Source organism: Esox lucius, chromosome 12 (genome assembly GCF_011004845.1).
Source record: "Esox lucius isolate fEsoLuc1 chromosome 12, fEsoLuc1.pri, whole genome shotgun sequence".
In the NCBI taxonomy this organism is placed as follows: Eukaryota; Metazoa; Chordata; class Actinopteri; order Esociformes; family Esocidae; genus Esox; species Esox lucius.
Window position 1 is genome coordinate 20,648,304 of NC_047580.1, and position 14,011 is coordinate 20,662,314.

Genomic DNA, 14,011 nt, shown 5'->3' on the forward strand with positions numbered 1-14,011 from the left:
TCTTTCCCAGGTGTGGTCAATCGAGCCAGAAACCTTTGACAAGTGGCATCAGTTTGTGTTTGCTCTGGCTGCTGCCTATAGGTTTGTCTTCATCTTCTCTCCTCTCACAGTGAGACAATCTTTCCGATATTAATTTGGGTAAAAATCACCCAGAGATGAGAATGACCTCAGCTTGGCTAAACACCCGACAAGAAGACGAAGAACTAACCCCAAAAAACAATAAAGACTTGGATCAAGTTGCGTAGAAGCTTGTGGCAAAGCTACCTGGTTAAGCTCTTCAGGACGAGTAGACTGAATTTGTAAATGGGCAGGTTTACATGTAGTCTGTACCCCCCCCAACACACACACACACACAGGTGTAGTTTCCAGGTAGCAGCCAATCTTCTTAGCCTTTGGCACTCCCAAGTGTGTCCCCTGAGATGTGGTGGGCCAATCAGGTCTGATATAAATCCAAGCCCCACCCCTCGCCACCCCAACCCCCACCATACACAACGCCCCCCTCACTGTTCTGGTTCTCCTGCCCCCATCGTCACCCACCGCTGCTCCTACCCAATGTACTTCATGTTTATGATGTCAGCTTCTGGGGTAACAACCTCCTCTGTTTCTATCACAAAACCAACTACACCACCATCTCCCCTAACCCTTGGTGCACACCTGGACACAAACCAACACCCTATTGTATGGATGGGTTAGGGGAGGGGATTAAATAGACAAGAACAATAACCTAAACCCCTCTGAAAACACGTGACCTTTGACATACAAGTTGGTGTATATGAAATAGACATAACCTGAAATACCTGCCCCATGCCCTTGTCTCTCAGTCCTTTCCATTTTATGTTCACACATCCATTCCAGCCTCATTGGCTAACACACAAACCCCTATAGGTTTACAGCCCAAAAGACAGGTGAACAAAGTGTCGTTAGGTGACACAAACAGACAGAGAAACAGATATTCAAGTTGAACTAGACTACGCCATGCTAGCGAGGGAGGGAGGGGTGACAGGAGCAGGATATGTTAGTCTATCAATCACTGAGTCAGGTGGGGCTAAAGCTGAGCCCTGGAGGTATCAGGCCCTAATCCCCAGACTGGGCTGGGCTGGCTGACTGGGCTGGGCTGGCTATTGGGCAAGGCAGCCACTATGGGCCTGGGGTGTATTCATTACACTGACATTTACTCTGAATAGAAAACGTTTTACGAGGAAAAGGAGATTTTCTATTGGTCAAATTCAGGTAGGTCCCTCCCCGTTTCGATCCATTTACTATGTCTGCTGCCATTAGGTACTTCATAAATGGTAAAGGTTTCTATCGCAATGCGTAATGAATACACTACTGCTGTAATTGACCAGATTAGCTTCAACAATGCAGACAATGCCAGATCCTGTTTCAGGGAAGGGGCGTGGTACAGATTCCTGTGAAGCAGGCAAGAGGAGAGGTGATTGTTCAGATCTGGGGCCCACAGATATACACTTATGTGGAGTTTTTAGCAGAATATGAGTTCTCAACCCATGGTAGGTTAACAGTTTCAACACTACTGGGAACCACACATAATATGGTTCCCTGAGTAGACAATCCACTCACAACAGTAATGAATGTATAATTCAATGCACTGGAGGAATGGTAGCTGTGTAACTTATGTGTTTAACACATAAGTTTAACACATAAGTTACACAGCTACCATTCCTCCAGTGCATTGAATTATACATTCATTACTGTTGTGAGTGGATTGTCTACTCAGGGAACCATATTATGTGTGGTTCCCAGTAGTGTTGAAACTTACCGATAGAAAGCTATGTGGAGGTATGTTTTCCAGTACATTACTTTAGTTCTTTTTTACCCAGCAATGGCCTATCCCACCCCTATTTTGACATAATTCTGTCCTAGACCTGAAATTCTTGTTTTGGTTCTGCTTCCAAAAGCGGACATGGATTGTTAATTCACAGTCACAAAATAGAGATGGGAAACTGTTGGCGCTCCTGTGGAGTGAAGCAATAACAATTATATTATCTGTTGAGAGATGCACCTCAGGTGTTCTCAGCTCTTGCCATTCGACAACTCCACTAAAACTGACTCCATATGTCATTCAGTTTTGAACAAAAAGCGGGAGGTAAGTTAGCCTTTTTAGAAAGGAATATTGAGTGAATTACCCTGGTCTGAAAGCTTTGCTTTGTTTAGTATTTTCATTTGCATTCCAAATTAGGTTTAGGATGAGTAACAGGGCCACAACCTGAGCTGATTTGGATACTGATGGGTATCAGGCTGTCCTGTCACGCAAGGGAATAAGTGGAGACAAGACACTGGCCAGCATTACAGACATACGTTCACCACCTCACACATATGTACGCATACACACCAAAGACACAACAGAAAACAACAGCACCATACCACTGCTCAGAATGCCCATGCCATCATCAGGTGTGTCTTCATGTTTTTGTATGTCAGGCGTTTGTGCCAAGTCAGTGAAAAACGTACCCTAATGTCATAACTAAGCACCATTCAAGTGAATGTCATCCAGTACAACACCACTTGAGGAAAGTCTCGAGGTTTTTGATTGAAGTGGTACTTTGAAGGATTATTACTTTATTAGTTGTCCAGTTGTATAGCACCGATTATTCACCATTTTTCTTCTATTATGCGACTGTCCTTTGTTAACTATTTGACATCATGTTGTTATTCAGAGCAACGTACACACTGTATTATTGATCTCATGTATTTAGCACATATAGTAGCTATAGTATAGACGGGATGAATCGACTAATTGGACACAGGTGGCCATGATGATATGTGGAGCAGATTGGAAATATTGCCAGGTCACTGGAGTTAACACCCCCACTCCTACGATAAGTGCCTTGGGATCTCTAACAACCACAGTGAGTCAAGACACATGTTAAACATCCTATGTGAAAGATGACACCCTATGCAGGGCAATGTTGCTTTCACTGCACTAGGGCATCAGGATTTGATCTTCAGACCAGAGGGGAGACTGCCCCCTACTGGCCCACTTCCAGCAGCATCTGTGGTCTAATTTGGCAATATTGTGTAGATATTATGCAGAATGTGTACAAATGAACATTAGAATGTTGGTATGCATAGGGAAAGTGTGATTCATCAAACAATCCTACAATTTTAAGCACAAAAATAAGAGAACACTATCGATAAAAAATGGTTGTTCTTAGCATCATTGCTTTGACACATCCAAAATTAACCATAAAGTCAAAATAATGCAGTGAGTTAGCATGAAACGGAACAATGCATTGCCTGGTTGATATAATATAAAGTAAGATCTTCACTAAAGAGTGGACAATCATCAATAGGTCCCTCATGTAGCCTTTATACAAATGGCATCATTCTGGATCTGCAGTATGAATATGACATGCATTCCACCTGCTACCTCGCCACCACATGCAGCAAAATCGTTTACGGATCATATTACCTGCAAATTAGGTAAGTAGAAGGTTGTCCGCATCACTTACTAGTTTTGGGATAGTGCAATCTGGATGCCAACTGTTCGTCAGATAGTTCTCAGAACACATAACTGTCAAACAAATGAATGAACTACTCTTGACTGCAACCTGTAGAGAGATTATGTATGGAAAGTGTATCGAAACAGTTTTTTCAGTTTTGAGGACATTTCTCATCCAGCTCATCCTGGGTAAAATGTCATGTCCTATGAGGAGTGGCTGTTTCACTAACCCATGGAGGAAATAGTACTTAGATTTTCACCGGAATTACATTTATTATCTTTGTTTGTCTCTCTAAAATATGTTTTTTTTATGACAAAGCTTTACCTGCTAAGCCACTTAAAAAATATGTCCCATGTGTCACTCTGTCCCTAGAAATGCAGTCCCTGAAATGCAGTCCCTGAAATGCAGTCCCTGAAATGCAGTCCCTGAAATGCAGCATATGCCATGTCTTCCATCAGAGGATCAATCTCCCATACAGTTTCCTATCATGTGGCATTCATTCACCAAAATGCTACCATAGAATGTCATGAAACATTGCGTTAACATTGCTATGGAAAAACTATTAAATCTAGACATTCAATTATTTTATCTGCACATTTAAAAAACATGACACATTATCTAGTCTACATTTTAGAGCCAGTTCCCTAATTCCATCCCTGGGGACAGGGCGTCATGGCTGTAAATACTTTCATGAACTTCCTCAAGCAAACAGCATTTTATTAATCTCATATTTTGCATGAAAATGACTGCACGCATGGTTAATGTCCAGATTTGTGCATAATTATGCTTGACAACTGAGGCCCTTGGTCGTCCATTCAGGGATGATCAGGACCAAACCTTTTTAGCTTCAGAGGCAAGCCAGCAGTGGGATGCTATGCTGTTGGCAGGATAACAATAAACATAATAGGGTGAGATCTCATACGATAGTTTTATTAACTTAACAATTAATTGTTTTTACTCTCATGGTTAGCTGATTGATACCACCCAATAATTTAGCTAACCATAATTAATCTTATAGTAGTCAGTGATGTCATACAGCCAAAATAACAGTCTATTCCCCGAGTCATACCCCAACCTATATCGTTAGTCAGTGGTTGCACCCTTCAAGATTAAAGGAAACAAGGGTGTGAATACTTGACATGTAACCCTATCCTTTCAGTATCCACAGTGAATAAGTGTGAAATGTTACGTGGATGGAATCATTACATTTTCTTGATGTTGAAAATTTATGTTTTAAATGCCAGTATGAGGTCCTTGGATAACAGAGATGGGATGTTTTGGTTAACAGCTTTGATGGCCTTTTTTTTTGTTCTGTCAATCAGGGAAGGTGGTTCATTCATCCAGTTGCTGATTCTGATGTCACAGTGGGTGAGTAGGTCAGAGAAACTACTCATTTAGATTATCCTCTTGCTTTCTCTATTCCACTCCTCCCTTACATGCATAAAAATTGCTCAGAATCCATCGTGGCTGCCTTGCTTAAGAGAGACATAGATTTCCACCACACAAAAGAAGTACAATTCCAATTATATTTCTCTGGTTGTTATAGAAGGATTTTATTTGAGATGGAAATTTTCACAAACAGCTTGTTTTTGGCATTATGTTCAGGCTCGGGATTAGGATGGAAGGGAAGTGTTATGCGCACAGACTCTTATGGACAGTTGGCAAGGATTCTACTCGGTGGATTAGACACATATAAAAAAGGTTATTTGATCAGTTCTAGTTATACTATGGGCAGGAAAGGCTATACAAAGCCAAGTTAGCTAGCTGGTTAGCCATATTATAGTTATATCACAGGTCTTATAGACTATAAAAATATAAATGATGAACCACATCTTATATAATGTTAGCTAGGTTGCCAAGGTAGCTAGTTGTTATCAAGGTTGCTGCTAAGACTAAACCTAGAAAGCTATCTCTCTCTGGCGCTACTAGCCCAGGTCACATATACAAATGCGCTTGTTCACACGGTTATGGTCATACGAAGGGTCGGATTGGATACAAAATTGGATTCCAAACATCGTACAGTCCCATCTAGATTACCAAGATAGACCTAGTTAGCTGCTAAGGCTATCGTGAACACATTGTTTCTGCTATTCATTGTTAAGGCATTATTCGTTATATCTAGTTATTCACTTGCCCTAGATAGACTATTTTGATTTCAGCTGTGCTGTTTGACTTTTTAGCCAGGAAGTCTTTAAAGGTGCCCTCTGGTCACATGATCCCCCCCATTGAAATTGCAATGCTCTTCCAAAAATTGTCTAAAAATGACCTTACCCTGTCTCAGCCATGTCATCACTAATCCCCTCAGGTGTGCTGAGGTTCATCTGGGGGGAGGGATGCCCTACTTGTTCTGTTTTAAGAGGGAATAATTTGATTTCACTCTTGTCTTCTAAACTAATTGTTAGATTGCAAAGTGAGACGCTTAACCTGGAAAGAGATTTCAGAAGGATGATCATTAGACCAGTGTGCACCTTTAACCTATGCAGGCCCACAACTGACATTTAAGAGCATGTAACTGCATATAAGAGTATGTAACACCATAAGATGTTATTTTATTTTTGATGAAATTCTTGTTTGCAACTTTTGTTACCTCATATCTTTATGGCAAGACCATAGTCTCCTCCCCGATTTTGTTGTGGAAAACAATAAATTAGAGAAATGAGACACTTTCCTGTTTTTTAGCTAAATGTTTTCATAGAATATCAATCTAATTGTAGTTCTAATTTCAGTGTGTTGGTCTTAAGGCTAAAGCACTGTTACATACAGAAAATTATTGTAGATAGTTTAAAACAATATGTTTAATTAACAATTATTAGTCTGCATTAATAATAAGGCCAGCCAAATCAATGATTATAATCAGATGCAGGCTTAAAATCTTGACTAAAGTTTTTAAGGATGCCAGATAGTTATTAAGCAGGCAACTTTAATTTACGCAGATAGCTTTTATTATAACATTTGCCTGAAGATTCTGTAATGCAACAGAGACACATTTTTAAAAATGCTGTCAAAAAAGCTGTCATTATTATTAGTGCTGAACTGATCAGATGTTTCTGATCACTACTCAAGCTAAAGAGTTTCAGCCACCTTTGAGTTGATGAGTGGGAATGGGAATTAATTACTTAATAGGCCAGTTACACGTTACTACAAACGTGGTGACAGAGTACCCTAACTTACAAACTCTATATTGTGATATGATTCTATGAAGAAAAAAAAGGTTAAGACGTTATATTAGAGGAGTTCTCTGTGTGTAATGAAATCACCTGGGGACTGCCACAAGCAGTCTAACAACCGCGGCCTTGCTTCAACTTGCCACCTTCTACCACCACTAAGTAATTGGGCCCAAAGGATTGTGGGGGGTAGGGTGTGTGTGTGAAGTGTATGCGTGTGTGTGTGTCTACCAGCCATCTCATAAGCTCCAGTGGAGATGTTGCCATGGGGACACGGAGGAAGGGGAGACATACCAATTATTAAAGCACCTTTTTTCCACAACACATCTGTTAGGCCAGCCCAGTACAGGGTTTTGATGTTCACACTGCATAAAGAAGAAAAGGCTGTGATGTTTTCAAACGCACCAAATCTAAATAAAGTTGGTCTGCTGTGATGCTTGGTGTCAAAAAGAATAGCGTCAAATGTTGCATGTCTCCTGCTGGTCACGGGTCGTGTATTACGGATTTGAAAATGAGAAATAACATTTATGTTCAAAATCACATACACTAAAGGGGCATTTGACATACAGACCTGATGTTTTTTTGTTTTCTAAACACCGCAAAATTAAATCTATATTTCATAATTCGTTTTTTGTTTTTCAAATGTAATTGTGAAAATCTAACTTAAACTAATTGCTCATTGTTATTATTTTATCTGAATTTGTTACCATGAATCTTTATAGATTTCAGAAAATACAGTTCTCATCTGCACACAATAACCCATTAAAGGCTCTATTACATCTGACCCTCACAGCCCATAAAACACAGCTGGCCAGTTGGTGTTTGTGCTTGGCCATGTGCAGTTTGTTTAGGAGATGAGGTTCATATAGGTCTCCTTTTGCATTGTACTCCTGCTAAAGAGCATGTCTTCTGGCTTAACCTGCCTCTCGGGCACATTGGGCATTGTCTACATGTAAAGAGTTTTGTTTGCTCTGGAGATTATGGACAATTAAAGCACACATTCAAACCCACCTGTCTTTTTTCCATTATAGATTTCTCTAAATTGTTCCTTATAAAATATAAAAAATGTGGACTTTACCTACGTACATGAGATATTTCTTCTTTAAGAAATTGGCACAAATTTCAAAAAACATGTTTTCACGTTGTTGTTATGGGTTTTTGTGTGTAGATTGATGGCAAAAAAGTACATGTAATCCATTATGAATTCAGTCTATAACACAACAAGTGAAGGAGGAAGTGAAGGTGTCGGAATACTTTTAAGTCACTGTGCATAATCCGGCTAGTTTGAACCAGTATTGCAGATTGGCTGAAAGACGTGGTATATAAGACCTGATACCACAGATGAGACCCAAAAAGAAATGTTTGTTGTTTTAATTGCGTTGGTATTCAGTTTATAATAGAGATAAGGCACCTTAAGGTTAATGAAATATGGTATTTTATATGCATAATGAGATGACCTGTACATCAAAGTATGTAGAATGCAAATAAATCTCTCCTATAAAGTGTGTCATTGGGACTTTGTTTATTTATTTGTTGCGAAGGGTAACAGCAGGTCTAGATCATGATGCAAGGTGTGTTTGTGATGGAGTGGGCCATTGGGGAGCAGTCTCATGTGAAGATACAGTCATCCCTTGGCTCACAGGCAATTGGTTGCCAAGGAGTAGACTCAACCGGCATGATAACTCTAATTCATTTCAATTACTTCCACTTACACTGTGTTAAGAAGCCACCCAAAACATTCTATAAAACAGCATAATGAATATGAGAAACAAATATGATAGCAGAGGACATGCAGGTACACAAATATCTCCTGGCTACACCTGTCCACAGTCCGCTTGGTTGTGTTGCGGATCTATTCCATGATCCATTCAAAACCCATCACAAACATTTTGGAACCGGTGGTTGCTGTTCTGCCAGTTGTAGGTTGTAACACAGTACCCAAGACAAGTCTGTACGTTCATTTGACCATTGGAAAATAAGGTAGGCCTGCTCAGAACATTCAGATTGTATTTAATTGAGCCCCTAATCTCTCAAGGGTAAATTTTGTCCACACTGACTTCAAGATCAGCAGGTCTAATTCATGTTCAAGAAGTCAGGAAGAAATGGGGAACCAAAGTCCACAGGCCTGCCTCGGTATCATCTGACATAATTTATACACTTTGAAGTGTGCGAAAGGGCTATAGAGTAACACATTTGTCAGTGTGTTAATATAACAGGGGCTGTTGCTCAACTCTGGCAGAAGGTTTACGGCTTCACAAACAAACCCTTGGGTTTGGGCGCCACTCTGTCAACAACGGGGTCTCCAGGCACAGGGCTAGCAAGTTCAGCCCAGCCTTTGTCCAATCAGAACTCAGCTAAAGAAAACAGTCATAGAAATGCTTTTCAGAAAACGGGAGTTAAGGAAACCAGCTGTTTACCTTGATGCCCTTTGTTACTTATATTGTGTATATGTAAGACTTGTAGTTACATGTAAATTACTAGTTTTATAGAGCATGAATGGTACAAAATGACATAGTATTTGGGTTAGTCATGTAGTCTGGTCAACCGATTGAAGAGGTATCTGATAAGTTAACTTTGAAGGAATACAGGTGCAAATCTAGCTATTCAGATTCCCTGGTTGGAAGTAATGATTCCCTTTCACATGTGTTGTCATCATTGAGATTTGGAGTGTCTAAACAAAACAACGTAATATTTTATGCAACAAAATATTTCATAGATTTCATTATGTTTAGAACGGTATCATACATTGAAGACCCAAGAGGGGTCAAAGCATATTAAATAAAACCATAATTTAAAATATAAGTATTTGTTACTGGTGCTACAAAATTATTTAGTATAAATATAATTACATAACAATACAGCTAGATACATTATTTTAAAGCCTGAACTTATGCATTATACTCATTATTGATGAAAAAAAAGAAATGATCCTAAAAAACACCTGTTTCCTGTCATAGATATAAGTAGACACTCATTAGGTGTGAGAATGCCTTCCTTCTTAAACCCAGATGACCTACCTCATGATGAATGTGACCTGTGCCCTGGAAAAGAAACAAATCCATCTCCTTTTCCCCAGGAAAACAAAAAACCCAGAATGCATCCCCCAGAAACAGCTACCTCTGAAATCCAACCTCATATGACAATCATAAACCCTCCAAATAATCCAAAAACTGTATTCACTTACATTGCCTATTTGGTTACAGGAGCTCAGCAAACTGAAAGCTGTGATGTGTGTTGAGAAGAATGCACCAGCGTTATCAGTTATCACTGTGGGTTATGCAAGAATAGCTTGGTGGAAACCTTTGCCTGGTACAGCATTGGGCCCTAGCCTTAACAAATTCCTAATTGACCTTCCTGAATAGAAGGCTGTCAGAGCAGTCAGATTCACCAGGGTCTCCTGCTTGGTTTACCACACATGCTCCACAGGCCTCCCTTTTTCAATACATTGCTATTTTAAATGTATTCGTTTTTTTCTCAATCGGACATAATTTCACCGATACAGATTGAACTGAGCTCTCATTTTTCAGACAAAAAAGTAAAATAGGATTTTACAGAAACCACACAAATCTTTTCAATTGGGTGTGTCATTTATACACACCCAGTTGAAAAGTGTGGTTTCAATCATACAATGTGGCTTCATTCATACCTAGTTTCATTTATGCCTAAAAAGATATCTAAGCTTGCATTCAATGCTGTGTGATAGGAAGTAACTCCCTCATTTAGGGCTCCATTGAATCTCTTAAACAGAAGTTCAGCATTAAAGCATAATATAAATGTAATGGAAATATTCCCAAGTTAGCAGAGATTGTGTTAACAGTAATTTATATTGTCAAGCTCTGATTTCAGTGATTCTAACTGACTGGAGCCCTGATTCATTCACTTACACAAACACAAAAGTTATATTAAGATTTTGCATAAGCTATACACATATGTTCCAAACTGGGTTCAGAATTATTTTAGGGTGGTGCATCAAATATTTATACATTCCAGAATGCTTCATTATATAGGTATGTTCTTCCATTCAAATGAATGAGGCAGGAGTCAAAATACCAGAAATATGAATTTGTTGTGGCCAACTTCATATTCAAATTGGAGTCAGTAAGATTCAGTGTAATAATAGTTGTGATTTTGAGCCCTTGGCCATAGACCTCTTTGCAGTTACAGTGTTGTGAGGAATATATGTATCAAATGTAAAGATCAAAGGGGTTACGTAGATTTAAGACTTCTTCTCTTTGGTCTTTCAAAAGAGGCAGCTGCTGACTGCACAGAGCCTGGTCCTATTCATGTGGTGGTGAGGCACAGACATGAACCATGCCAGCACACACACACAAACACATACACACATACACACACACAAACACACACACACACACAAATACGCACACACACACACACACACATACACACACACATACATACACGCACACACACATACACACACATATATACACGCACACACCAACACACACATACAAACACACATTCACACATACACACTCACAAACACACACATGCACACAAATACACACACACATTTCAAAGGAAGAAAGGAGTGTTTGTGCATGCTTAGTGTGCATTTGGCATAATCTGAACTTTAAAATGCATAGTTAATTCTAACAAATTGATCAAATGTAATTGTATCACACTTGGTTGACAGTTACATCAATGCATCCCTATGAGAATAAATCAAAATGTCTGAAAAACAACAAAGGAAACAATCAAACAGTCATAGGCCCATCGGATATGAAAAGTCCTTTCCATTGTTGAGATTCAAATGCATCGCAGTCTGTCACATGTTGCCTGCAGCCTGAGTCTTCATCCCCAGCACAACAGTTGGCATTTGCATCAGAGGCAAATCAATCCTAATCTGTGCATAAAGAAAGTCTAGTATATTTCCTGTGCAATTATGGGTGTGGAAGTTTGGATAGTGTAGAGTGGCTTCACAGACCTACTATAGACAGAGAGAAAAGTAGCCTAAACAGACATAGTATCTAAATACATAATATGATGAGCATAATGTATTTTACAGTTTTTTCTGAATGCTTAAACCCTAACCATGATTGTCATAGCACAATTTCTAAAACTATTACAGTTTTTTACAATCACTTTGGCACTAATTTCAGAACCTTGACGTCATTTTTCAAAACTCTAGAAACAAAACTCACAACCAATGATCAAAATGCACATTTTTCAAAACTCTAACTCTTTTTTCAATTGCTTGGATACAACACACATACAACTAAGATCATTTGTTCTTTTAACAAAAATCACCTGTTCAATATGACACAACTTAACTTCAAAGCACTACTATTTCAAAAGGCAATTCACACATTACATTTCCGATGAGTGTCTATTCATTTCATTACAATTGTTCAAAATTATAAGTAACTGTTGCATTATTCTTAATGCATAGTTGTATGGAAACAGACAAACAATATTTAATGTTTAGATCATGAAAGTTTCAAGATAACGAGATTCAATGGCACCAATTAGCATGGAGCATGAACCAATTAGACTACATTGTCTATGGATGTAATATTTCATCATCATTCTTTATCAGACACCGTTTCTATGGTGCCATGTACCACCTTTTCAGACTATTTACAGTATTGACAGTACTGCACTGTATGGATGCAGGCCCTTGTAATTGCTTGTCCAATCACATTGTGGAACGAGTATATAAAGAATTGATTGTGATCCACTTGCAACAACATAGTGATATGTAACATGGAGCCAGCAGGTGATCCAGGTCACAATAGAGGTCAAGCAGTGGTGGGAGGAAGACGAGGAAGACGAGTTGGTCAAAGGAATGTCAGAGGACCCCTTCTGAGAGGTGGTCGTGGGCCTCGTTTGAGAGGTGTGGGGGAACGTGGTAGAGGACAAGACCACGGACCAAAACAGCGGCAGCAACAGAAAAGAGTGTTCAATGAAATCCGAGCAATAGTTGTAGACCAATGTCATAAATCATGGCATGACAATGACTGAAGCGGCTACAATGAAACAACCAAACCTCAGAAGGTCAACCGTGGCCTCAATAATCAGAACTTTCCGCAATGAGAACCGGTAAGTCGTCAGCATGCACTAAACATTATGCTACTCTCAATTGTCAAATGACTGCATACCAATGTGTATCACAGAGTAGGTGATGTGACCACTTGTCTTCTTACTGTAATGTTCCCTGTAGAATTGAGACTAGACCAAATAGGGGAGGCCGAGGCAAAATTCGGACTGACCAATAAGAGCAGGCTGTGGTCTATTTGGTTTGGGCCAGAAATGATATTTGCCTTACAGAAATTCGCCAGCATATCTTGAACAACAAAGACATGTTTAACAATGTGGAATCCATAAGTTTTCCCACAATTGCACGCATTCTGAAAAGGCACCAGGTGTCTTTAAAACAACTCTTCCGTGTGCCTTTTGAAAGAAATGCAGACAGAGTGAAGCAAATGAGGACTGAGTATGTTTAGGTATGTTCAGTTTCAAGATGGCTGTTGTGATAAAATTCCCTACAAATTCTACATTGTATAGTAATCAGTAAATCTCTTTCCAAAATGTATTTTTAGAGGGTGATGGAGCTGGATGCTGATGACAACCATCATAAATTCATATATTTGGATGAGGCAGGCTTTAACCTGGCCAAGACAAGGGGTAGAGGTCGGAATTTAATTGGCCAGCGTGCAAACCATCCATGTACCTGGACACCGTGGGGCCAACATTACCATGTGTGCAGCTATATCAGAAGATGGTGTGGTGGGACGCAGACCTCGTATTGGATCATATAATGCAGATCTCCTTGTAACCTTCCTTGATAAGCTCAAGCAGGTCTGTAGAGCTGATGGCGTGACCTATGTCATTGTGTGGGACAATGTCAGGTTCCACCATGCTCATATGGTGCAAGCATGGTGTCAGGCCCATGCCCAACTTACCACCCTGTATTTACCCCCATACTCTCCTTTCCTTAACCCCATTGAGGAATTTTTCTCCACATGGAGATGGAAGGTTTATGATAGGCGCCCTCATGAACAAGTCACTCTTCTCCAGGCCATGGATGACACATGCAATGATATCACGGCAGACCAGTGTCAGGCCTGGATTGGCCATGCCAACCCGAAGGTTTTTTCCAAAATGTTTGGCTAATGAAAACATCCATTGTGATGTAGATGAGAACCTGTGGCCAAATCCACAAGACAGAGTTGATGAAAATTTAGAAGTATAGTAATCACTCCTATGTTTTGATTTTTACAGTACAAACAAGTACGTTGAGGAACACTGCATTTGATGTTTTACAGTACTGTCTTTTCTTTTCTATTTCGTAGCTAAATATTTTGCTTTGATTCAAAGAAACCTATGTTGTGATTGTACTGTATTGTTTTTCATCAATATACT